Source organism: Leptidea sinapis, chromosome 3, assembly GCF_905404315.1.
Source record: "Leptidea sinapis chromosome 3, ilLepSina1.1, whole genome shotgun sequence".
NCBI lineage: Eukaryota > Metazoa > Arthropoda > Insecta > Lepidoptera > Pieridae > Leptidea > Leptidea sinapis.
In genome coordinates this window covers 7,666,846-7,694,684 of record NC_066267.1, presented here as the reverse complement: position 1 = coordinate 7,694,684, position 27,839 = coordinate 7,666,846, and the positions used below count along the sequence as shown (strand labels likewise).

Below are 27,839 nucleotides of genomic sequence, written 5' to 3'. Positions count from 1 at the left end.
AAAGTAATAATGTAAATAGTTCAAAATTGTGATATCACTGATTGTGTTTTAAAATGTTGATCCTGAGATTTTCATTGCGTGTTTGTATAGTAAATCAGCATAGGTATAGTTTCTCTACATTTCGAATTGATTTCAATTTCATTCTTAATAAAACATTAAAAATAGTTCAAAATTGTGATGTCACTGATTGTGTTTTAAAATGTTGATCCTGAGATTTTCATTGCGTGTTTGTATAGTAAATCAGCATAGGTATAGTTTCTCTACATTTCGAATTGATTTCAATTTCATTCTTAATAAAACATTAAAAATAGTTCAAAATTGTGATGTCACTGATTGTGTTTTAAAATGTTGATCCTGAGATTTTCATTGCGTGTTTGTATAGTAAATCAGCATAGGTATAGTTTCTCTACATTTCGAATTGATTTCAATTTCATTCTTAATAAAACATTAAAAATTGTTCAAAATTGTGATGTCACTGATTGTGTTTTAAAATGTTGATCCTGAGATTTTCATTGCGTGTTTGTATAGTAAATCAGCATAGGTATAGTTTCTCTACATTTCGAATTGATTTCAATTTCATTCTTAATAAAACATTAAAAATAGTTCAAAATTGTGATGTCACTGATTGTGTTTTAAAATGTTGATCCTGAGATTTTCATTGCGTGTTTGTATAGTAAATCAGCATAGGTATAGTTTCTCTACATTTCGAGTTGATTTCAATTTCATTCTTAAAAAAACATTTAAAATAGTTCAAAATTGTGATGTCACTGATTGTGTTTTAAAATGTTGATCCTGAGATTTCGATTGCGTGTGTGTATAGTATAGTAAATCAGCATAGGTATAGTTTCTCTACATTTCGAATTGATTTCAATTTCATTCTTAATAAAACATTAAAAATAGTTCAAAATTGTGATGTCACTGATTGTGTTTTAAAATGTTGATCCTGAGATTTTCATTGCGTGTTTGTATAGTAAATCAGCATAGGTATAGTTTCTCTACATTTCGAATTGATTTCAATTTCATTCTTAATAAAACATTAAAAATAGTTCAAAATTGTGATGTCACTGATTGTGTTTTAAAATGTTGATCCTGAGATTTTCATTGCGTGTTTGTATAGTAAATCAGCATAGGTATAGTTTCTCTACATTTCGAATTGATTTCAATTTCATTCTTAATAAAACATTAAAAATAGTTCAAAATTGTGATGTCACTGATTGTGTTTTAAAATGTTGATCCTGAGATTTTCATTGCGTGTTTGTATAGTAAATCAGCATAGGTATAGTTTCTCTACACTTCGAATTGATTTCAATTTCATTCTTAATAAAACATTCAAAATAGTTCAAAATTGTGATGTCACTGATTGTGTTTGAAAATGTTGATCCTGAGATTTCGATTGCGTGTTTGTATTGTGGAATTGTGTAGGTATAGTTTCTGTACATTTCGAATTGATCTTTTTTTAAATATTCCTCCACAAAGTTATAATTTTATAGTGGAATATTACTGAATCTGTTTGGAGTCTTTGTATTATTGTCGTCACCTTGTTTGCCTATATAAGCTATGCAAACATTTCAGATAGTGTTAAGAATTGCATATTATAAATTTGTTCATATAATTTTTATGTTAGTAGAAGTAAGAGATGGTAACTACACCATCTCTAAGCAGGTAGTTAAGATCTTAATACAACAAAGCATCACGTAATAAATACTAAAAAAAAACAACCGACTTCAAAAACACTATTCCAAAACAACAGATATAATATGCACTAAAAAGTATAAAAATAATTGCGTATTTTTATACAATCTAATTCTAGTTACGATTCTTGTAATTTTTGGAATCGGTGTCCTTCCGCCGCGACCCGGCTCTCGCCTCTCACCTCCTCACGACTCAAGCACAGCTTTCCTATAACTATGTGTGTAGTTACAAGCCTATCTTGGATGACACCGACTTTGATAATTCGTTCGGTCGAAAGTTTTGAGGTAACAAACTTAAAAATAAAAATTTATATAAATACCGACGAATTGAGAACCTCCTCCTTTTTTGAAGTCGGTTAAAAATAAATACATATAAATAAGAAAATATCCAAGTAAGGAACAAATAAATTAAAATTCAATTCATTGAATACGGAAACTTTATAATATTTCGTTATCTCGTAAGTTTGTTTTCATGCAAAACTTAATTATTTTCAAACTACCAACTTCAGACTTTGCCATTCAAATTAGCAGTGTTTAAATGTCTTAGTGATTTAATGACCTAAAAAGAAATATTTTCTTGATCGTTAAAAAGAGGATCTATATTTCCTAAGATACCTTGGTGATATTTAACTACCAAACAAGTTGAAGTATTCAATCATGTCATTATTAATGTGTAATATTGCGTTTACTCGCCTTGTTATTGGAAAGAAGTTTATTTATAAAAGTCAGGAATAATTTCTCCCAAACTTTTCGTATTTCGTATTGATTCACACAAAGGCTACTTTTGTGTGATTGAGAATAGTATTTGTCATTCACTACAATTTGTCACGATTAATTGATTCTGTTTAACCTGATTCCTGCCGCCGAATTCCACCTTCGCATGAGACGCCACAAGTTACGATATCATCCCCACCATCTGGATGTGTGGCGGTCCTACACAGTGCGGTTTTCAAGGAGCTTTCTTCCTCGTACCACGAAGCTGTGGAATGAGCTTCCTTGTGCGGTGTTTCCGGGACGATACGACATGGGTACCTTCAAGAAAAGCGCGTACACCTTCCTTAAAGGCCGGCAACGCTCTTGTGATTCCTCTGGTGTTGCAGGAGAGTGTGGGCGGCGGTGATCACTTAACACCAGGTGACCCGTACGCTCGTTTGTCCTCCTATTCCATAAAAAAAAAATTGCACTTGAAACCAAGTATTCGAATGTCTTCAGCTAATAGGATTTCTCCATTGTTGCACAAGACTTTATAGTTACTTATTAAAATTAATACGTATTTGAAATATTAATATCACTGAATGTGGTATACCAGAAATATATTTACGATAATTTATATTTAGACATTTAATTCTATATTACTTTTCATGAATTAATTTCTATTTTTGAAATAAGACTCATATATTGGAGGCAGCACCTTACATACAAACTAATTAGTTATGTATATTATAGCCATTGTGAAATACTTTATTTGATTGAAAAGAGTGGCCGTTGAGTTTCTTATATTATGATCTTCTCACGAGCTCAACTTTTTACGAACATATGGTTAATTCGGTAATTTAAAAGAAAGTTTATTTGACTCGGACATATTGCATAAATATAAGTAAAAATTATCTTGACTCATTGTCATGTGTGACAGTAATATTCACGATCACTCGTATCCGAGTTGGAGGTTGGAGCTCAAATATCGCCTCACTGCGCGCTGTTCAAATTTCGATGCCACCCAACCGTACTATAACTTAGTTTCCAAGTTTCAGCGTTGCTCGTTTTGTATTCACTAATCAGTGTTATATCGGAATGATTCAACGGTTGTGCGCCTGCCTTGATTATTTAGACCATGTTGCTCACAGGTACGCGCCGCACGTCTCTTCTGCCCGAGCTGCATTTGCTACAGGCTGAGACTCAAGTTACTCAACAATCTACCGATATCATCAAGTTCGGTGACGAGGTAAACTTATTCTAAATTATTTCTCTCTCTCTCTCTCCAAAGATATCACCTCTTCGAAAAAGATTTGTCTAATAGTAAATGATTTTTTTTATGGTTTTGTATCCTTTGATACTAAAGTATTATTTTTAACAAGTTTGTGGATATGTATAAGCTTACAATGAATCGATTTTATGTATTTAATTCAAGCTTAATATATTCAATAACTTTTCTAAATATTTAGATCGGCTTCGTGAAGTGAACGTAATACTGTTTTCTTTTTGTTTTGTATATAATATAATCTTTATCATAATTAAATTCTAAAAGCAATTGTTATTGGTGTTATCTTGGAGTGGTCAGTTATATAGAATTATTCCACAGCTTTGTTTTATCTTTGTTGAAACATTATTGATTTGTTTTATATCAGTAAAACGAAATCAAGTGATTACAGAGCGTCGTGTATCCTATTTTGTACTTTTCCATGTATGACGTTGTATGTTGTTTATCAAATAAATCAACTATTCTTTCGTAGTTTATTGTGAAAATGTATCTATGGCATATTATTTTCTTTGATCAACGCGAGTGTTATACATTTACATAAAATACTTTCCAAAATATAAAAAAAATAACTTTTATACAAAAACATACAGTTACAGTTTCAATTACACGTGTTTTATTCCTTTGTAAAGTAGCTTATTTAAATTTCTATGACAATTACGACTTACTAAAATAATTAGTTCGCTTATTGTCAGTTCAATTAATTGGATCATTAGTCCTTTAAATTAGATCAATTATCATCGTCATCGAGGTAGATAAGTGATCGGTTGACAATCTCTCACCGCGACGGGCGCTCCGCTTTTTCCAGAAACTGGTACATATTTTCATTTCTCTGTTTATTTGAGCCGAGTAAAAGTCCTTTTAAACACGAAGAAGCATAAGTGTTGGATAAACAAAACAAACGTAAACATCACAGCCAGGTATCTAAATAGACAAAGTAAGTAGGTTCTTGCTTCTGTCAATGTGTGAATTGTAAGGTAGATTTGGTTTTGTCCGAATGGTCCTCGACCTTGCAAGTGCAAGAAAATAGCTAAGTAGCGTGAAAATATCCGCATGTATATATGTAATAAGTAAGATCGTTGAGTGCGTAAACTGATTGAAGCTACGAACTGCGTACGATTTAAAATGAATCATATTGGCGGGCAGCTAAAGTAGCTATTTCCTTAAAAACTATTGAGGCTTCTGTCGCTACTCTTTTTTCTGTGGCTCCCGAAAACACATCACTCGCTCCACGCTGATCCATGCAGTATGCGTATCTTCCCGAACATTGTCTTTGATTTGAATTTCGTTTGGATCTAGCACGAGCTGGGGGGCCTATATAATCTAATAATTTTAAATTCTTCTTATATTTAATTGGCCCCATGGTCTATCATTGAAGTTAGATAATTTATTGTATTTCATTGTGCAAATACAAGCTTGGCTAAGAACTAATTTTTTTTATAGTAACTATGAAGTATCAACCTCAGCACGTTCGACAATCAGGCAGTTTGTCTGATACAAATATAATAAAAATAAATACTTGATTGTCGACAGCGACAACAATGAGTTGTAAGGTCATGCAATGTTAAATAATTGAATAAGGTCGTTTCATATTGACTTGTTTGCAGTTACATGATCACATGGCTATGAGTCTGTTGATAGCGTTTGACCAGATTTCGTGTTTGTACGGCATTGAACCGCCTTCATCTGGTTAGACTGGGTCCACACGGCAATATGTGACATTTGGCTTATAATATTCGATTATAGCAACGTATTCTCATGGTGCATTTGATTTGTGTCGACGAACAGACAGTTTTCAACACATGCTCTGAGTGGTTTTTTCAAATTTTGGATCCTGATGCCTGCGCAATTATAGACAAGGTGTGTTAGGTTGTTTTACAAGGTTTTTCTTTTATGGAATAGGAGGACAAACGAGCGTACGGGTCACCTGGTGTTAAGTGATCACCGCCGCCCACATTCTCTTGCAACACCAGAGGAATGACGAGAGCGTTGCCGGCCTTTAAGGAAGGTGTACGCGCTTTTTTTTGAAGGTACCCATGTCGTATCGTCCCGGAAACACCGCACAAGGAAGCTCTTTCCACAGCTTTGTAGTGCGTGGAAGAATCCTCCTTGAAAACCGCACTGTGGAGGACCGCCACACATCCAGATGGTGGGAATGATATCCTAACTTTGTGGTGTGTCATGCGAAGGTGGAATTCGGCGGCAGGAATCAGGTTAAGCAGCTCTTCGGAACACTCCCCGTGATAAATGCGGTAGAAGACACACAATGAAGCGACGTCTCTACGCAACGCCAAGTGATCCAGCCGTTCACAGAACACTGGGTGCCCGACAGTTCGAGCTGCTCTGCGTTGCACGCGGTCAAATGGATCGAGTGGATACTGGGGTGCGCCAGACCAGAGATGACAGCAATACTCCTTGTGTGGCCGGACCTGCGCTTTGTACAGCGCTAGAATGTGGGCCGGCTTGAAGTATTGTCGTACTCTATTTATGACGCCCAGTTTCTTCGAAGCCAATTTGGCTTTGCTCTCCAGATGGCCGCGGAATTTGCAATCGCTAGTCTAGTTAGGCACTTTTACGGTTACTGTGTCATAAATTGTGTGAAAAGGTTTACCCTGTACCCTGAAGGCTGATTATTGTCTTACTAGTAGGTAATTGCTGCCTGCGTCGTGGTTAGCGTAGACGCTAGCTGAACAAAAACACTATGCCTGCATGTAACGTGATTAATGTTGTCCCCACCTCTTGTTTATATTCATACAAACTTTGAATCAAATCTATTCAGTTGTTTCTGCTTTTTGCACGGACATATATACGGCAAACAGATACAAAAATCTATAAACTACTCTTTTGCCTTCCTTATTGTTTGAAGAACAGCAAGTATTCTTTAAAAAAAATCTACACAATGTTTTTCACTTAAAAACAAATTAAACAATTGCGAGTTCACCGTCATTACCTTTTTGTTCTGTTGTTGACTTTTTAATGAAATTGTTATTGCCACCAAGACTTTGTTCATTAAAACAGATATATTGATTACGGTTGGAATTTTACAAATTATAATAATAATATCTAGTATGAAGTGTGAATGTTTATTGTATTTTGTTGCAAATGTATTAAATATTGTATGTATTAAATATATTATCTTTAAACAAGCAATTCTTCGTGTTTTGTATATTACGACTCAGACTCGAGGAAATCTAGATCTAGCAGGTCTCATTTCTAGGGAAATACATTTTACTGAGTTCCCACACCGAACAGGGTTCATCCAGGTCCTTGTAGTAAAGCTTATAATATATAAATATCCGGACGACCGAGCCTTGCTCGGATTTTTAAGAATGTACAAAACTTGAACAAAAAAAAAAACTAATAGGACATCTGGATTCGAACCGGGGTCTTCTGCTTTCCGGATCACCCAATGTCCCATCTGAGCTATAATAGTCTTGTATATAGTGGGGAAATTTACCTTTGTATTCTAATGTTATTGTAGCTGTTTCTCATTCAAACATTTATAAATCCTTTTTTTTTTAAATTGAAACCTAGCTATATCGATTTATCACCCCCGAAATCCCATGCATACTTAATTTTATGAAAATCGTTGGAGCCGTTTCCGAGATTCAGATTATATATATATACAAGAATTGCTCGTTTAAAGATATAAGATAACAAAACCATGAGTAGGACACAATATGAAAATTGATTGATTAGAAATACCTTTTTTATTCCGTTTTTTAACTACAGAGTTCGCTGAGATTTCGGACTTTTATTTGCGACATTCGTGGCATAGTACTACATAGTGGCATAACATATAGTACGTCTCCTTTATATTTAATTTGCAAGCATATTCTCAATACATACTTCTAAACTGGTCCCTTTTACTACCTTTTTAGGTACATCCCGGATCTGACTGGGTGCTAATATTCTCCTAAATCGTTTGGACTATCAGAAGTTCCTTTGTCACGATCTTTCCTATCATGAATGTCGAATGATGTTATCAGTGTGCGGTTGGTGTTAACACAAACGCACACTACGGTAGCAAGTGACTAACATTGATTCGTGGTCGGTTCGCAGCCAGGCTCAGTCGCCAGTGCGCAACGCCAACGTTTGCAAGTGTTTCACGGAGCGGTCGCGATTTTTATTTTTATGTTGCACTTCTTTTTGCAAACAGCAAGTTTCAAGTGAGAACCAGTTTCAAATCGCTTATGTGTTCCTTTGTGATCGCTAAACAACGAAGCTTTCATTCAAAGTGTGTCACGTCTTGCTGCTTGTTACCTGGCTGTGTACCTGTGTTGGGCAATATTCTGTGTCAGTTGCTGTTCGTTCGGAACAATTTCCTTGTGACGTTGTTTTAAATAAGGATTTCATCACGAGCGGGCTCAAGGAAGTTTATTGTCAAGTACGTTTAAGTTCACCTATTTGTTATCGACACTGTCCTCATCGCGAGTCGCGACTGATTATACAAAACAAATCGTACAGTTATCGTATGTTTTTGTATCATGTCACTAGTTTTTCAATACGAACGGTCCAGTAGTTGTTATCTCGACCGAAACCTGATATTTGATGGCCGCTAATAAAGATGAAACGATTGTGATTGTAATTTGTAACACGTGCCGTTTTGTTGAAGGATTTATTAACAACAAATTGAAACAGTGGTCTATTTGGATCGCATAACATAACAGTGGCTATGTTGTTGTATATTGATAACGAAACAAAACCCTTTTGTTGCTAGTCTTAGCATGGATTTTGATGTTAAAATTCGCAGAGGTAGTAACTTATTACAAAATATAGCTACATAGTTCCAGGAAACTCTCAGCTTCAGTATAATTGAAGTGCTCCTAATGCTTGACGAGCCGTTTAGTCGAATGGTATTTATGATACGTTTATCTCTATCGAGCAACTTTGCGGGTTCGAACTCCGCTAGGAACATTGCAAAGTCCCAGAATTGAGCGGGCGACCGCGGGATGATAACGTGTATTTTCAGGAAATGTTTAAGTTAAAGCTGATTAGGCATGTACCGATCAAGAAAGTGAGGGCTGTGAAGTACGAAATGCAAATATTACACTATTATTTTTGGTTGAATCCTATTTGGTAATTAGCACAATATAATAAGTAAAATACTTTCGGGTTTAAAATAAATAAAAAGCTAACGTTTATGTCATATCCCGAAATTTCAAAATGGAACTTTTGAAGGATGTTGGTAGTGTTAGAATTGTTTCATTATTTTGAATTATAATTGTTATATTTCTTCTATTTCCGAGATATGAATATCTCTTTGGGTATAAAATCCTCTAACACCTTCTATATTTCTCTATCCTTTCCCAGCTTAATTCATTTGTTTCCTGTTGTCTTCCATGTCCTCAGGCCACCGTTGCTCCACCAACTTTTCGTTCCCCAGATGGTCCGCCGTAGCTTTCAATGGACCTGCCCAAACCTAAGTGCATCCGTAATTTTTATTTTCTGTAATTTTTTTGGGCTATGCGAAATAACATCTAGCGACAATTTGAGATTTGTAGCAAAAATTCTCAAACACTTGTTTTTGAAGTCCTCAACACTCAAAAATTGAGCCCTTCTTCACAATAGGCGGCGCAGTACAAATGATGTACGTAACGGTTGGGTGTACAACTACTATTGAGTGTACCTTATGTCCAACTATAATTGAAAATAATTCTAGAAGGTTAAATAAGTTCAATTTGTCGCTATAGATGCGCTCACGTACCTTGTCTAAGGGAATAAGCACAAATGAGCTCGCTGATCCTCCATCGATGCTATCAAAAGTGCTACATGTTCAGTAATATTTTGCATAGATCGATCGAAGCGAAAGTTTCTCGACTATTTTATCTTTTATATAAAGTGTTACGCGAGCACTTTGCACAGCCAGCTCGCGCCAAGGTTACCGTTTGCGTAAAGTGTATACGTTTCCCATGTTATTGTTTAATGTTTTTCTCTTAACAGAACGTTATTTACAGTTCATTGAGCGCCGATCTGATTTACTTTACACGTTTGTGTAAATGTTTATTTGATGATAGCATATATTTTGTATTTAAATTGCAGTTTATAAATACTTAGTTTGTAGCGGAATTTTGTTTTAGTTGCCAGACGGCAAAGATCTCACCTTTAGCTTAGGAATTTCCCGTGTGCAGTTATTAATCACTTAATATCAAGTGAGTTCCATTCTTGACTATACTCATATGATTTCGGGCCAATGTACTATAAAACTTAATAATGCATGCGGATGTGTTTAACTTCTTGTGTATAGCATTCGTATACATTTTACCTTAATGTAACCCTGATAGCAACAGCGGAAGTAGCGAAGGAAACTGGTAACAAATGATGTTTATTTGATACTTGACCTAAAGGACCAATGCAGTGGTGCTCATTATGTGAATGTAAACAGTTATAAGTAGCTCTTGTAATAATACTAGAGAACGATGTGGGGATAAGAAGACGAAGAGACCAAAATACTGACGTGGTTTGCTCGTGTAGACAGGTTGCATGAAAGTTAAAGTAGATGGAAGTTTAGAAGTAAGGAGATACATGTACTATGGATACCAGACAACGTTATTTTATACAATATATGTACATACTAAAACATACATAAATACATATGATTATAAACTTTCATGACTCAGATTTACCACTAACAAATGTGGACCCTTAGCTTAGAGATTAGGGTAGTGGTTAGCCACTAGGCATTGACCCTTTAACACAATAGACTTCTAATACTTTTATATTCGCAATACAAACAAGTCAGTCAACCTACTGAGCGCGCGCGAGATACTTAATGCTCGTTGGTCAAGTTATTAGTCAGGTAATAATAACGACGTATAGTAAAAAATTGCTACAGAATATAGAGTACTAGTACAATCGCTACTGGCTACTGTAGATTTACAGCTTAAATATTTTTATGTTCCTTAAGTGGTATCTGAAAGCGTTAGCCCTTTATAAAAGGCATATGGGACTATAAGATCGTTACAAATAAAAATGCATTTAGTTTTACTGGCCACGAATCTATGGACTTTGCCCTGTTTCCTTGGGAGATCTAGCAACTGGTTGTTATAGCAATTTCTTAAGCGACACTATGTCGGCGTGTCGTTTAGAGCAGGCCATGTCTTCTAAAACTGACCATAATTTGTAGTACAATGGGTTCAATCTGAGCTAGATGAGAGATGAATGGGTAAAAAGTCCGAAACCTCTCCCAGACAAGCTTTGGTAGTTCGTGACTTGTGACTATGACCTGGTCTAGTTGAAAACTCCCAAGGTACATTTTTTAAGAATTTTTAGAAACATTATCTCAGACAGTCTCTTAATACAGCCTGGCTGAAGTGTTCACTCCTTTTTTCACAAAAATGAAGCTGAATGTGATTTCTTGATAAGATACCCCACCCTGAACCATGGCTGTCGCAGGATGATGACCACGTTGCACTTTTTCGAGCACTTGTGATATGTTTTTGGAACTATGAGCGTACACTTTGTTATTTTGTCTGTTGTAGTGCTCTTCAATTGTCAAAATTGTTTCATTTATTTCTGTACTTTTTACCTGAGTATGGGGACAGCAAGAAATTTGATCGAGACAACATCTTTAACTGTAGGGATTGATTCAGTGCACTCATAGATTTTTTCGAACAATTACTCCTGTAAAATTGTGTGCCATATGCGCGTGCAGCTTCATACGTCTGTGTTGATATATCTATCGATAGTACGATTTGCGAACATAACACTGATACCTATTTGCTTATATAAACAAAAACGTACAATCTTTTAGCTTTTCGGGTACGGTACCCGAAATAATGCAAATACACAGTCAACAAGACAACGCGATCAAAGAATATTTTACTTCAAGCTGTCCTTTATTTTGTTGAAAGTCACCTCATCCAATATACAGCTGTTTAATATTCAAATGTATGCAAAGGTGGCGATTGGGACGGCGTTGTTTATAAACATAGCCGACTTTCAATATTTTCAAACAATAAGTAGCAACGAAAAAGTTCAGATTACCGAGTGTTTTTAAGTGTCTAAAATCTTAAACAACGGACCTTTGCAAGACTATTGAACTTTAATGGCGTTTTGTTAAAATTACAGTAGGCTTTGTTAAGCCTTTTGTTTCGGCGAAGCCATAAATTATTCTGTCGGCCATTAATGACAAGGTGAATATAATTTGATCAGAAGCTTTTCATTATTTTACGTTCTCTTATATTAATCACATAACTGAGGATTTTAGTTTAATATCGATTAACGAAATGTATAGTTGACTTCCAATTAGAGACAGGGGTTGAAATCCCATTGCTTAAACGGAGAAAAGCTAAAATATTAAGGGTTAAGCTACTATATATTGTATAGTTTCGAATTAGGTTCGTAAATTAAGGTTGAGTATATTAAAAATAACTAGTCGAACCGATATAATATACATAGCATGGACCTAAAACGGGCAATGTAGAGTGTAGGTGCCGATTATATTGATATGTGTGTCGCTTGTACACTTTGATTAAAGGCATCTCCGATCTAGACTTTATTACTTCCTTGTTTCTATTGCCAAAAGGTACAGCATTGTTGCCAAAAAAACGCCTTACTCGATCTATTCTATCGAGAATTAGAAGAGGATAACAATTGAAAGCTAGTGTTTAACTTAAAATTTTTCATATAAGTAGTCGAGAAACACATTTGTATTATACATGATTGTTGGTCACCGGTTCAGACAGATTTTTCTTATTAAAATTTATTAGGTTGTTGTATAATTTGGGGCAGATTTCTCCTTTTGTTATTCAGGTTCGTGGTTACTAGGGTGTGATAATTTCGAATCGATCGTTGTTGCTATCTCATGAATACCTTCTGCGTCATTTGAGTGAGTTTATATTTGAATGGTTTGGATAAGTCTACTTTAAGTAATCACTCTTAAGACTTTATGAGGTGCGGGGCTACATTTCCCATTATTCTAGCTATGCCTAGGGTATCGATACATTTTTTAATTTTAAGATACACGTAATCAAATCAATTTTGTTTTATATGTTTCCCATTGCTTTTGGGGAAAAGGGGGACAATCTAGCATGTGGGTCATAATAACAAAGTTGTTTCAGAAAAACCCTTTTTAAACAAACCTTCACAAATAGGATCTGTATCCAAATGAAATGACGCAACGGGCAGTTGGCCTACCTGATATTGTAATCTGCAGATAACTGTGACAATATGATCTGCGTCTGATAATGTATTGTACCTTTGCGATATTGCTATATTACAGCTACCCCCAACAAAATACACAACATTGCTACATCCCAGAGAGAATCCCATTTTACGCGAACATTCTACCCTACATCGAATGTGTACTGTGACCGTCTTTGAACACTCACAAGTGAAAGTGACAACGGGGACGCCAGCAGTTTCGTACTCGGAATTGTTTCGTAAGTCACGTGCGCCTCTAGAAAGCTCCATCGGTCTGAACAATATTATATTTTCATCATTTGTTTGTAGGACTAGGTCGTCTGTATCCTAGGCGGACTGATTTTTATCACACCTGAAATCGATGATGATAATCACACAAAGTCTTACACAGGCTCTCTTATTGTTTACACTGCTCCGATTGATGACATTTCATAATGCTCGCATCCGTCTCAGCTGTCAAGTGGAAATTAATATCAAATAGTATAAGGCACGGCTGTAAGAGTCCACGGTGTCTGGATAAATCAAGCTTCTAATTTGCAAATCAACGCAATAAAAAATACGGCTGATTTTACGGCATATTTTGGCACTTTAACCTATAGGGTTAGTGTACGGCGTCGGAATTGAGACGTATCATTGAATGTGCAGAAGACGAGAGTCCGCGACAACCGGCTCGGTATGAACCTTCGTGACTGCACACCTATATATTTGCTAAGCCGTTTATTATATTGAACTTTCCGCTTTACTTACCGGGATTTATGTAGGTGCCTGTCTGTCTTGTTGATTTTAAATCATCACTTAGTTAACTATATCTTGAAAGACGTAGGTATCAATATTGACAACTTGCGTTATTTTCCGTGGATACTGTTATATATTTGTGAACTTGGTCGTTTAGCGCTTCATCTGTAAAATGTATGAATGTATGTTACAGAACTCAGCTAAAGCTCTATGAGATCAGTAAAACATAGACTGATTTAAATTGTCAATGTTCAATCTAATGGTGCTGACACTATTGCGTACAGCATAATGCTAGATAATATCATATAATATTATGTCACACGAAAACTTTAACATTTGCTAACATGTTCAGTATTGTTAGATGTTTTCAAAGCTTCCACACTGACAGAATATATTGTAGAACGTTTCGTGACATTTAATAACCACCCGTACGGATTAGTTTGAAAAGTCTCACTTTACTATTTTCATTTTTGTTTGAACTGAAAGAACAATCTCAAAAGCATGATAAGTAGGTGAAGTGCAACACAGTATTTAAAAGGCTTGGGTATTGACGGTTGTTGCGAAGATTTTCTGAGATATCTGTTGAAGTTTTTTCTTATCAAATGCTCTGTGATATGATAAGAAGCATACATTTTGCATCTTTTATAAAATACTTTTTTTGCGATAGGCATTGCCTACAAACATTTTTAACCACTTCAGGTGCTTCTTTCTGTTTTATGTATGGGCCGAAGCTGCATTTTATCATTAATATGCCACATCGATTAATAAAGATATTAGCACAACCATGTACTGCATGCAAAAAATACTGATTAACTGATTTTTAACGGTTATTACCTTTGTACAAACTGATTTACACCTTGTTTGCGGATTGCTCGGTCTCAACATTTATGAAACGCTGATCAGCTTATCACTAAGGAAAATGTAGTATATTTTTATTAATGCACCTTGTACACGTGCAAAATACTCGGCTTAGTAATGTGAAACTATGAATCACTATTTTTTTCATTACTTACCTTGTTAGTTCATATTACGTAAATGTTACGACAATTGTAGCAATTACTGCTGACTGATTACTTATGTGCATTGCAATGTCATTGGCAAAGGAAAATACCACGCTCTGTACGGGCTTACGTTTAATGTAGTTTCTCGTTCACAACAAAATCATTCATCATATTGGATTCCGTTTTTTGAAAATATGTTCTTAGAGTACTTACCGGCCCTACTTATCCTGCAAAACGAATATTGAATACACAAAAAATATTTCAGCAATTTTCAAATATTCAGAAATGATTCTGATAAAATCAGTTTAAGCGAATCAAACCATTTTTATAAAACCGTTTTTGGTGACGATTTCATTTAAGAAGGCTGAATTAGGATTAGGGGATATAGGATGAAAGTCTTTGTTCTTTGTAATTGGAAAATCAATCTTGCATATTATGTTTAAGAGTAATTTTAAGGGGAGGATCTTGATTTTTTTCGTAAATAAATAACTGTCGTATGTGAGCCACAGCGAAGCTTTTTAGAAGCCAATTTGGCCTTCCCTAACAAGTCACCACGGAACTGAACGTCCCTCGGTATATAGACGTCAGTTGGGGACTGTTCTCGAAGGGATACAACAAAGGGAGAGTTTGTATATGAAGTACTTATATAAGCTAGCGTAAATATTTTAATTATTATGGTAATGTTACACTTGCTTTACAGCTTTACTGATAATTGTAAGTAAGTGTACGGTAAATTTTTATTTCTTCAGCTATTCTTTACTAGATGACCCGGCAAACGTTGTTTTGCCATATAAAGTATAATTCACGCGATAGTTTTATAAGTAATAAAATATTGCTTATATTATAGCCTGTACATCATTTTGTTCTATTGTCAATAGTTTTTGCAGCGCACGCAAAAATAGGTTTTCGATTTTCACCTTGTGTTACAAAATAGCAATTTTATTACGGATCCCTAATTTACAAAACATAGGCTATAGCCTTCCTAGATAAATGGACTACCGAACACTGAAAGAATCATTCAAATCGGACCAGTAGTACCAGAGATTAGCGCGTTCAAACAAACAAACACTGCAGCTTTATAATATTAGTATAGATTACTTTTTGTGAAATACTTAATATTATTTAAACACGATTCTTATAATGTATAGTTACAAACTAATTTATCAGGTATATTTCAGCCATTGTAAAGTACTCTATTTGATTGATAGCTTGAGTTTCTTGTATGTTCGTTTCACGAGCTCAACTTGTTCCGAACATATTATGGTGGATTCCGTAATTTAAAAGAAATATTTATACTGACGATTAAAAGCGCTTAATTTAAGCCTAATTAAATAAAGCTTATTTGACTTTGACTAATAAGTATATCTTTAGTTTAAGTACATTATATCGTTCTAGGTAGATCAAAATATTTTTTTATGACCTCAAACTTTGCTATTTTACTTTTTTCCATAGGAATTGTAGTTTCGTCGGAAATCGATATATTTTTATCCTTATATACCCAGATCGACCGCAATTTATTTTTCCTTTCATTCTGTCATTCTCTTCCTTTTCCGAGTGATTATTATATCAAGGGCCACCATGAAATAATGCTAGCTAACGAAAATATTAGCTGATGAGTCTGAGACAATTTTGACGTTGTACAACCAGTAGCTCGGTATGTATTCTATGAAGCGCAATCACAAAGTTGTTGCCATGCGCTAAATAAAGTTGCGTGGGTGTTTGAATCGCTTCAACCACTTGATTCTTATAATTATTTATGGGCCGCTCTGCGCACACATTAACGAACACGCCACCTGCTGCTAATTGTGCAATCGTTCATCGTTTTTCATCTTCTTTGTCTGGTAACGTTCAATTTGAGACACATGCTTCATTTATGGTGATTACAGATTCAATAGACGATGATATCATTCCTTTTGTGTGATCTGCATATTGTTGTTTTGTATGTGTTTGAACTATTATTATATTGAAGTCTATGGAAGGAGTGAGTTAGTGATGATGATGATTCTTGAGTGATGTTAACATTTTTCCACAGCGAGTGATTATTATATCAAGGGCCACCAGCAATGATGCTATTATAACAAATGGTCAAAATATTGTAAATTTTACAAGAGTCTTTGATTACTATTGGGAAAATAATCTCAAATATTTGTTCTTAATTCTAAATTACTATATGTGCAATACTGTGAATTACTTATCCACTAAAATGTTAGGATGTAGTTGTCATTACGTCACAAGCTAGTAAGCGACAATACAACTTTTATCTGTCTGTAATATAGACCAGTGTTGAAGCCGAAATCTTTGAAACCGAGCCTTTGAAAATGATAATAAGTGAAAAAAAAATAGTAGGATGAAACCTATTGGCAAAAAGGAAGAGAATATAACATAAATGAAAGGAAAAATAAATTGCGGTCGATCTGGGTATTTAAGGATAAAAATATCTCGATTTCCGGCGAAACTACAATTCCTATGGAAAAAAGTAAAATAGCAAAGTTGGAGGTGATAAAAAAAAAATTGATCTATCTAGAAGGATATAATGTACTTAAACTAAACATATACATATGGAGCTGGTGCGTAAAAACTTGTGACCCGGACCTCGGATAAAACATAACTGCAAAGATATAGCGATTCTAGCAGTTATATCATAATATATGTATTATGTATGTTATATATTGTTCATAAAAAATGTCACCTATAATGGAAGCGACACACATTAATATGACCACTAGACTAAGACATAATGTTGTGTTGCATAAGTACCTACAACTCAACTAGTCTCCACGAAATTAGGAATACGTACTTTATGATACATTATACATTTCTATAACGACCTTCCATTAAGTATTAGAGAAATAACAAATTGAATAGCTTTTAATGACTTAAAAGTCTGGGATGGATATAATATAATATGGGAAACAGATGACATTTTCACATAAATGTATTCAAATAGGACAGTTTGTTAAAACACATGATTAATATTTTTACTATAAATGTCATAAACCGAAGTATCGGCAGTTTCCATCAATGAAAACGATGAGTCAGAAGTTGGCAAATGAATCCGGAGAAACTTGGGGCGTTCCTATTTCGTGATGTAACACTGACCTTGACAGAACAAGGGATGCTTAAATAGGTCAAGGAAAGCGATCTGTCTTCGAAGAATGTAATGTAATGTATATCGGAGGGTTCTCGCTGGCAGCAATTGATTTGATGATAATCTACAAAATAAACATAGATTTAGAGTTTTATTACTTTGCAAAATAATTAATTATTTAATAAATTTTGAGTCATACATAATTACAGCTAATGTTACCCACATCGAAATTCTACCGACTATTCTTTAGAGCTTAGACCTTGTTTACAGCTGTAATACTCAAAAATCAATAATAAAGTAGAGATGTAAACATGTGAGAACATGTAATGTAAAAATTATGTAATGAAATGTCTTTGACGAAATTATTTGTATGGCTAATAAATAGGTAGGTACTTCTCAGTCAAAAAAAATATAGGTTCCAAATAAGTAATTGTTCGCGATGAACAAAAGAAAGATTGACATCTTCTTAAAGAAATATATTTCGTCTGTCTTAAGAGGATTAGATAAATAGTTCTTGTGTAGTTGAGGTGTCGTGTGCAAGTAGTTGAAGTAGAAGAGTGAATGAATGAATATTGTATTTGACAGATAGATGAAGGATGAAGTATGATTGACAGAGTAGGTAAATGGAGTAATATTAGAGTAATTGTTTGATAGGTTTACGTGTATGACTCGATATAATAATAAAATTTAATTTAATCCAGTCGACGATAGGAAATCTAGCGTCGACAGTAATCACCAACATATCATAAACCAAAACCTTCTCCGAAACACGGCTATCCATTGATTATTAGTATTAAGTAGATTTGGTTACGAATATGGATTACGCATCTGATGACAATTTTAGAAGTCGCGCGCTCAACAAATAAATAATATATGGGAAATCTCACCATACCTACTCCACCATGTAGTGGTGATTTTTACAGAACTCTCTACCCATCTTTTTAAAATTCACATATGGACAATCCCTTAGTTAGAGACTTGGTTTAACTTAACTAGATACTAACGCCCTGTTCGCTGCTTATGTGTATAATAAGTATATCAACCACACTCGATACTCAAAAATGTAGAAAAACCGAATAAGTTTTGGTTTTCTGTAGGAGTAATCGCTTAATAATTAGTAGCTGCTTGCCGCTAATGTGATTTCTACATTGATGTTTAAAGTGTGACAAATAACAAACAAATTAAATCGATGGATTAATCCGTCCATCACGACGAACAGTTGTTTGTTGACGACGGAATTTAACATTCCTACCACTGTGGCTTGTTGCTTCTTAGGCAGTCACATTAAAAGATCTGTTAATATCAATTAAAAAGACAATATTTCTTTTGTTTCTTTTTCTACTCATCAACTTTTATCTGTCATTTATATAGCCACGATCACTACTATGACATGACCTATCCTTGATAAAGCACAGTTTTGGTGCCACAGACAACTAAAGTGAAACTAAAGTAAACTATTATGTGAGATGTGGTGCGGTTGTTTCAGAGAAATATTACGTACGTAATATAGTAAATCATTAGACTAAACATTTTTATGTCAACTTAGGAAAAATACTTTTAAATATAATTTTCTAAGATGCTAGTACATATTATCTGTAATTTTCACATTTGTGCGTTGGCTGTATCGGTGTACCTATGCCATTCTTTGAAGTAAAAATAAAACCACTCCCCAGAAATAAGTATGATAAAATACATTTAAGCGGCAACTCAACTTGTGTTTTTTTTTTATTTTGTTCTATTAAAATTACTTTCTCGAAAACAAAAAATTGTATGCGACGTTGTATACATTAGGTCAAACAAAGGCTCGTGGCGTCATTCATGTGATGGTTTAATAAATTGCTTTCGATATTTCATGGTTGTTGAGTCGAGTTTCTCCTTGTATTTAATAGATAACAAAATCAACCTACTATTATAATATTATTAGGATGTACCGAATGATCTTAAACGAAAATATGCAAAGATGATATAAATACGACATCTGAATTCCGCAGATGCTATAAATACCTGGCGCCAGTTGATTTTGAGCATAATATCCTCGTGAATCGCTCCGTTTCCAATTATATTAAGCTCTGTATTTATTTTAATGGATTTCTTTATGTCTTTAAGTTATTACAAACAATTTACTTCTTTGTCCTGGTTATTTTGACACTACTACTAGTACTGTGGTTAATAATTTAAGCTGTTTTTTATGTTTTTTTTTTTTTAATTTTTAATCATAAAACATACTGCATTGCTAAATTTAAGCCCAGTAAGAAGATTATAAGCGGTTAATATACGGTTTTGATATTACAGACTTCATTAAAATACCATAATCTAATACGTAACATGATAAAAAATGTTTATTTAATGATAAATTAATTTTATTTTAATTGTAGCTTATAACATTATTTGGCTGTTGAATCGTAGTAAATAGTTATTTAGAGTTCAACTAGTAACTATTCGTCGGGCTATAAATATTGTTACGAAATAAATGTGTCATATAGGTATTTTTGTTCGGGATTCAAACTTGTTTTTCTAACTCTCTTTATTAATTACATCTTGTTGGAATACTTAGCTATTATTGTGAAATATAAGAGTAAAATATAAAAAGTATATGTATTTAAATATAAAATCGCGTACACATTCCTTAAAGGCCGGCAACGCTCTTGTGATTCCTCTGGTGTTGCAAGAGAATGTGGGAGGCGGTGATCACTTAACACCAGGTTACCCGTACGCTCGTTTGTCCTCCAATTCCATAAAAAAAAAATTGCTATTATTTTGTATCGATACTCTTCAGCAATAAAACGTTTTTCTAAAAATATATTGTTCTACAATAATAGGTACTTCTTAGAAATTATTTTCAATTACACACCTTAAGGTTCTTGACTATTTTATAAGGTTCTTGAATATTTGTTTTTTTAGAATTTCGGCCCCTAAACGCCGCAATTGAAAAGTTACCTTTAATGAAGAGTCACGCAGTCTCAGTAAACCAAGCCGTTGCAGTTTATACACACGTTAATAGTTAAGTGTAGTTATCACACGGTTGTTAGGTGGCGTAAGTTTACCACATGTTCACCAAACACTATTCTATTCGCAGCTGCTTTCAGCGACCGACCTACTAACCTACTCTTAACCTATTTGATCTCACACGCGGCGTATGTCACTGCAATATGCAAGGATAATCGACAGTCGTTATGTAATAATTTTAGATTGCCCACACTATTATTTGCAGTATAAATGCCACTCAGTCTAAGTTTTGTTCGTTTTAATGTACTTAATTCCAAAAGTATATTATGGCGGCAATCGTAAGCACTTTGCGGTTCTGTTATTTCACTATTAATCTTTATCGTATGTACCTACAGTGTAAATGCTGAATGAAGAATTAATAGTTCAGAATCGTAGCCATTGGAAACATTTGAAACTTATCGATAGAAAAATATGAATGTATTATGATAAAGAAAAGTTTCACAAAATCATCAACATGCCTCTACAAAATTCCCCTTTAGGAGGAGATGTTGACTCTGGAACGAGAGTAACTGGCCACAATATTTTTTTTTGTTTCATGGTTAGGATACATAGGATGTTATCAATGTTTATTACTCGACGGTTCCTCGTAACCAGTTATTTGTTGTTGTCAGTTTCTAAATAGATTGACGTTTTACAATTTGCATTCTATAACGAAACAATTCTTAACAGGCAATGTAATAACATGGAAATCAGCTTCAACTCAAGAAAGGCTTTCTTGAGTTTTCAAGAAAAAAGCGATTTACTCGATTGCATGAAACGTGTAGTCATTGATAGATTGACAGATGACGGATTAACTGCCGTGTTCAGTAACGTATCTCTAGTTACAGATACATTTCTATCACCGTTTAATGACAAGATCTTATCTATCCATAGTTATGTCCAAACATAACAAACTAAACATAGGTAACTAAGCAGATAACCGAAATCCACTACATTTTAAGTTTTTTTAACTGTTCGCTTTGAAACTTAGTCCGATTATACTTCGTCGCCAATCGCCATACATTTGTCTATTTCAAACTTATCTAAAATCACTGCACGTTTCTTACTAAACTAAATTTTATTTTTTACTTAGGCAGTCCCCCCCCTCATTTAACGTAGTATTTACATCCTCTTTTTGTGGAAATTTCGACGCTTTACTCTAAAAAGCACTGTTAATGCATATATAATATAATTGGCAGTATAATTGGGTCATGATGATACAAGCTCAACAAGCTCATTACCCCACAAAATATAGCAGCGCCAAATTTCGACGATGTAATTAATGAAGTGTCATGCGAATTACGTGTGAAATACCCGATAAATGACGCGAAGGTAAAATTAAAGTTTTTCGTAAACATAACGATTATAACCAAAAATAGTTATAATCTTCTAATGTATTTTCATAAGCTACTAATATGAAGCGAATTCGTTTTATAGTCCGATTAATTACCGTAAGTGCAGGTACATTGGTCCTGGGGGCTTACTTTGGCTCAAAATAAATGAATAACAAATAATGCCATACCACGCCTTAAATTTGCTTAGCTAGTGAAATTCCTAGTTTCTAGTTCAGAATCACAATCAAATATGTCCAGGTGCTCACATGTTTGCACTAACAAGATTTTGATATGAAGAAAAAGGAGAATAATTGAATTTTGTATTAGTAACTACCTGACCCGACAGACGTTGTTCCTGTATATAATAGATAAAATAATGTTTTTATATGAATTTGTCAATAATATATCATAACATCAAAAATTACTTCGTAAAATATGCACCCTGCTGTCGTAATGAAATTGTATCACAGCAGAACTGTCCAACCGTGCGTCACTAAATTCTCTGATAGAAATTATGTATGGACACATCAAAGGAAAAACAAATTTGTTGTTTTTATTTAATTTAGCAGCATTTTCCTATTTATTCACCTTTTAAACCTTCCCTGGACTTACATAAATAATTCAAGACCAAAATTAGCCAAATCGGTCCAGCAGTTCTCGAGTTTTAGCGAGACTAACGAACAGCAATTCATTTATATATATATAGATAATTGAAACATGTCAATTTTGAGACTTTCCTAGGGAACAAGTCGAAGCTATCGGGGTGAGAAATAATATGCAAACATACAAATACAAAGTGAATTTGTATATTTTATCCCAAAAGTAAGGGAGGTTAATAAAAATAAAGTATAAAATTAAAGATTAAATTTGGTTTGTTGGTGCACATATTGTAACTTTATCAAATGCTATCTCAAAACACTATACTAAAGTTAAGTTGTAGAGCTTTATTATAAACTGTGTGGTTTTCTAGCAGTTTCATATGAATTGAATTTTGACACTCATGAATAGTGTTTTTTTAAAGTTTGTTTTTATATTAGAACTAGCTGACCAGACAGACGTTGTTCTGTACATAATAAATAAAATACCGTTTTTGATGAATTTGTCAATAATTTTTCATTGTAACATAATAATATGCTCCTTGTTGTTATAATGAAATTGTTTCACAGCAGAACTGTCAAACCGCGCGTCAAAAATACTCTCCCAGAAAATATGTCCAAACAAAACAAATATTGGAAATAAAAATAATTATGGGTCCCAAATCGCAATAAAAACTATCCTATCTCTTAAGTTGGACTAAACTGCACTCCATGAAGTAATCCCCATTGAAATCCGTTCATTAGTTTAGGAGTCCATTGAGGACAAACATTGTGACACGAGATTTATATATATTAAGATTACTTATCCCACTGAAATTTTGATCTGGATAGACAAAAAAAAAGGTCGCATTGAATAACAAATGATAGTAAGTTTTGAGATTTCTTTCGGTACTGATTAAAGGCAATTCTTACAACTGCATTTAGTTTTGTAGCAAATAATCCATCTATTTACATGGGATGACTAATATTTGCCTTAATAAGCTTTTAAGACGTAATTTTAATAAATCCATTACTTTTCCTTGTATAATCTATGTGTCAGTGCCAACTTAATCGGTGATACAATCTTATCTCGTCTTATTTATAAATATCCGGACGACCGAGCCTTGCTCGGATTTTTAAGAATGTACAAAACTTGAACAAAAAAAAAAACTAATAGGACATCTGGATTCGAACCGGGGTCTTCTGCTTTCCGGATCACCCAATGTCCCATCTGAGCTATAATAGTCTTGTATATAGTGGGGAAATTTACCTTTGTATTCTAATGTTATTGTAGCTGTTTCTCATTCAAACATGGATAAAACCATTTTTTTTTAAATTGAAACCTAGCTAGATCGATTTATGACCCCCGAAATCCCCTGTATACTTAATTTTATGAAAATCGTTGGAGCCGTTTCGGAGATTCAGATTATATATATATATAATCTATACAAGAATTGCTCGTTTAAAGATATAAGATTTGAATGTTATTCTTGTTTTGATGTATGTCATTCGTGGTGCTCTTTGGTTTGTTGGGATATTGTTTGGCGAGTGTAACAGGGCGGGGCTTTGGCGTCACCTAAATAAATCTTCGCGGAGCAACTCGCTTCTAATTTGGTGACGGTGAAGAGATGTGACGCAATCATAGCTACATGGCTTCTTAAAGTATTTAACTCAGATGAGAAGGCATATGTATGAAGAGTAATTAAAACTACTAATTTTAATAATAATTGTAATCTTTATGTTTGTGCGATTTCTCTGTGTCGTTAGAAGCATTAATACCTGTTAAATTTAAACACACAAATAAATATAATTTATAATAAATAGTATATTACTTACTACAAGGCGTATAAGTCACGTTCTCGAGCCATCTATACTCGTTCAGACGGAACACCCAACGTTTATGTCGTCTCCTGTTGATTAAATTATCTAAGCTTCCATTGCTCTCAGGTAACAACGTCACAGGTGCACACCAAAATACGTCAAACATCTATAACTGGATAGGATGGAAGTTCAAAAATAATATTGCCGATAATAATTGGAGTAAACAAATCTTCATAGACGCACTTCAGAATAGAAATCTATTTTCGTTTCGATATTAATAAAGCAATTTGTTTTGCCAGCTGTTTATTGACATTATTAGAGTTCATAGTTTAATATTGCGTTATAATTTACAAAAGAATTGCTTAAATCCACTATTCACAATAAAGACATGTCTTCATTATTTATACCCGAGTATATTCAGTTTGGCAGACCCCTCTCTCACCTAAATTATTTTGCCACTTTTGGAACATATTTTTAGGAAAATGGGCTCGTAAGCGTTTGGAACAAAATATATATATTATGGAAAAGCTCATTCGCTGACGATCTGATATTGAATGAATATAATATGATAACAATGACGAATCAAAAATAATTTTGGGGTCTGGGGATAACTAGAAAGAGAAAGCAACCTTGGTCCAAGAACATAGATAAAAAAATTATGGTCAAGTAAGTAATATAATGAAACACGTTGTGAGGTTGTCAACTAATAGACTAGTTTTAGTTTTATTTATTTAAAAGTCAACTACATTACAATAACGGCACAGATGACACTAGTAGCAAGTAAGTACACTGAGAATACAACCATAATGTTATTGTAGATATAAATTTAACAAGTAAACGCCCAATATAGGATAAAAACTCGGTAGCACTTAATTATTGTAGTATAACAAATAAAGGCTATATTTAGTACATTCATTGCAGCGAGAACAAACCGATTGTTCATTGAATGCACGGTCACTAACCGAATAGCAGAACAATCTGGCCGGTAACCAACCCGCAAGGTAGGTTGGCGTTGTGAACTTAAACTAGATTTTAGCCATCTTCAATTCAAACCAGCCTGAACCTCTTCGTGCGAGCAAACAAGTGCCTGATAGATATCAGTAGCCGCACGTGCGTCACCGTCTTGACAACTCGAATACACACACTGTTATTGTGATACTGTGATATTATAAAGCTGACCAGTTTTAGTTTGATTGAACGCGCTAATCTCTGGATCCGCTAGTCGGATTTGCTGAATTGATTTTGTAAATTATATTCAGATTAATGAGAAATAGTATTATAGTACAGTATAAGCTATCTACCATTTGGTGACATTTAGCTCGGCTAGCCTTAATATTTTGATTTTTGTATAGTTTACTAAAGTGGGACCAAACAGCACTCTTGAACTGTTAAAGCTGTGTCCGCTGGCGTATCGGTTAATGATACAATAATGTACATATTGATCCTTAGTCTTGTCCGTCTTAAAAAACGTCCCTACGCTGATTTCTTGTACATACGAGACAATAGGTATTTTACGACAAGTATATTATACACGGCTGAAACCGCGCAGTACACATAGAATGTAGGTACATATTATAAATTGAATTGTACGTAATTGTAAGTACTTGTGTGTTATATCAAAATAGCAGTTCGTTACTAAACCATATTATTTTCAATGATTGCTAGGTACTAATAGATTTAACATTTTATTCTGTCTGTCTGTTCGTTTGTTCCGGAAAATTTCCGAAACGGCTGACTAATTGTTCTGGAGACACTCCATTACAAATTGTTGGCAGGTAGATGGGCTGTAGGCTGGTTATCGATATGTATACAGAATGGTTCTGTACTTACTCTACTCTCTGCAGACTTTCCTCCCTGATACCAATATCTTATAGAATATGGCATTTGGACAAATAAGCATTATTCTGCTTTCACAAGCATAGTAATAAGTAATGAATGAAGACATTTATTCCGATAGAAGATACGGAAAGGTCCCGCTTAGAGTTTAGACCTATTTTTTTATCTGCCTCAGACTTTGCGACATGTGCTTAGATCGGGCTACTGGAGTTGCATTAACCGACCCAAAGCGGAATTCAATTGCAAGTTGTTAACCGTTCGTACTTAAATGTCAATCATGAACAAACTCATTGTTCGTAATTACCATTACATTAATATTGTTATCAAATACTTATAGAACAAAGGCAACAAAGTCTCTTATCGTTGTATATTACGTCGGACAATCAATCAAATTTTTACATAAGCTATACTATGTCTAGATTATACTCAAGTTTCGTATCATCCAAATCCGTTTTTTTGTCTAATTAAAAACAATAAACAAAAGCTGAACGCTGGCAATCGCGTATGTATTCGTTTTAGTTAGACTTCACATACATAATTCGCATTCATAGATTGTATTAGTCATAAACATTTCACTCGCAGAAATCATAAATAAATCGATTAGTAATACTACGTGTCGTATATAAATGGTTTTTAGTAGCAAAATAATCTTCTATAGTTAAATGGGCATGGGGAACTTCGATGACAAATTTAGAGGACGTTATAGGTGTCCCTCGGGGTTACTGAGAAACGTGTATCACGTGCATCCTCGATGGAATATTAGTGATATTAGTCAGCAACGTCAAGATTTGTTTGTTGTTCATTTGTTCCCCTGGCGAAACAAAGGTCTGATTTTCATGATAGAGGCGTCTTTGTTTTGTTATTCTCCAAAGCATCTTGGGTATTCTGAATTATGTGGGCCTCTCTTGATAAGGCTTTTGTCCGGAAGATTTGCTTTTGCGATTGGAACATTAATACAAATAATCTATCTATATATATAAAAATGAATTGCCGTTCGTTGTTCTCGCTAAAACTCTAGAACGGCTGGACCGATTTGCCTTATTTTGGTCTTGAATTATTTGTGGAAGTCCAGGGAAGGTTTAAAAGGAATAGGAATAAATAGGAAAATGCTGCTAAATTTAATAAAAACAACAAATTTGTTTTTCCTTTGATGTGTCCATACATAATTTCTATGAGAGAATTTATTGACGCACGGTTTGACAGTTCTGCTGTGAAACAATTTCATTACGACAGTAGGGTGCATATTTTACGAAGTATTTTTGATGTTATGATATATTATTGACAAATTCATATAAAAACATTATATTATTTATTATATACAGAACAACGTCTGTCGGGTCAGCTAGTTATTATATATAAATTATTGTATTAATAAAATGCTTTGTAGGCGAAATAAATACGTAGGGTAAATACTTCCTTTGTTCGAAACACCTACTAAGTGAGGGTTGTTTATTATTCCCAAATGTTATTATTTCATGGAGCGTGACGTCAAACAAACGCGAGGTTAATTTGATACAATGCTGAATGTATTACCGTTCTGTTTTTGTTCCAATCATTAATACTTCGGTGATCGGACGAGAACTAATTAATAGTTGGTGCACACCGCATAAGAGAAGTGTCATCCCTTGAGTTTATTGTTCTAGAATATTTTGAT

The 27,839-nt window shown here is 34.1% G+C and overlaps 1 protein-coding gene across 3 annotated transcripts in view; it reads left to right on the top strand.

The window, feature by feature from the left end:
* Nucleotides 1-27,839, top strand: part of LOC126979367 (inositol hexakisphosphate kinase 2) — a 54,178-nt gene that overhangs the window by 14,249 nt on the left and 12,090 nt on the right. Inside the window, exon 2 of one of the 3 annotated variants that reach the window (XM_050828607.1) lies at nt 3,536-3,633. The gene's annotated coding sequence lies outside the window, so the exon portion shown is untranslated. Of the gene's footprint in view, nt 1-3,535; nt 3,634-7,722; nt 8,054-27,839 lie in introns of those variants that run through there. The other 2 variants (XM_050828608.1, XM_050828610.1) reach the window with 2 other exon arrangements.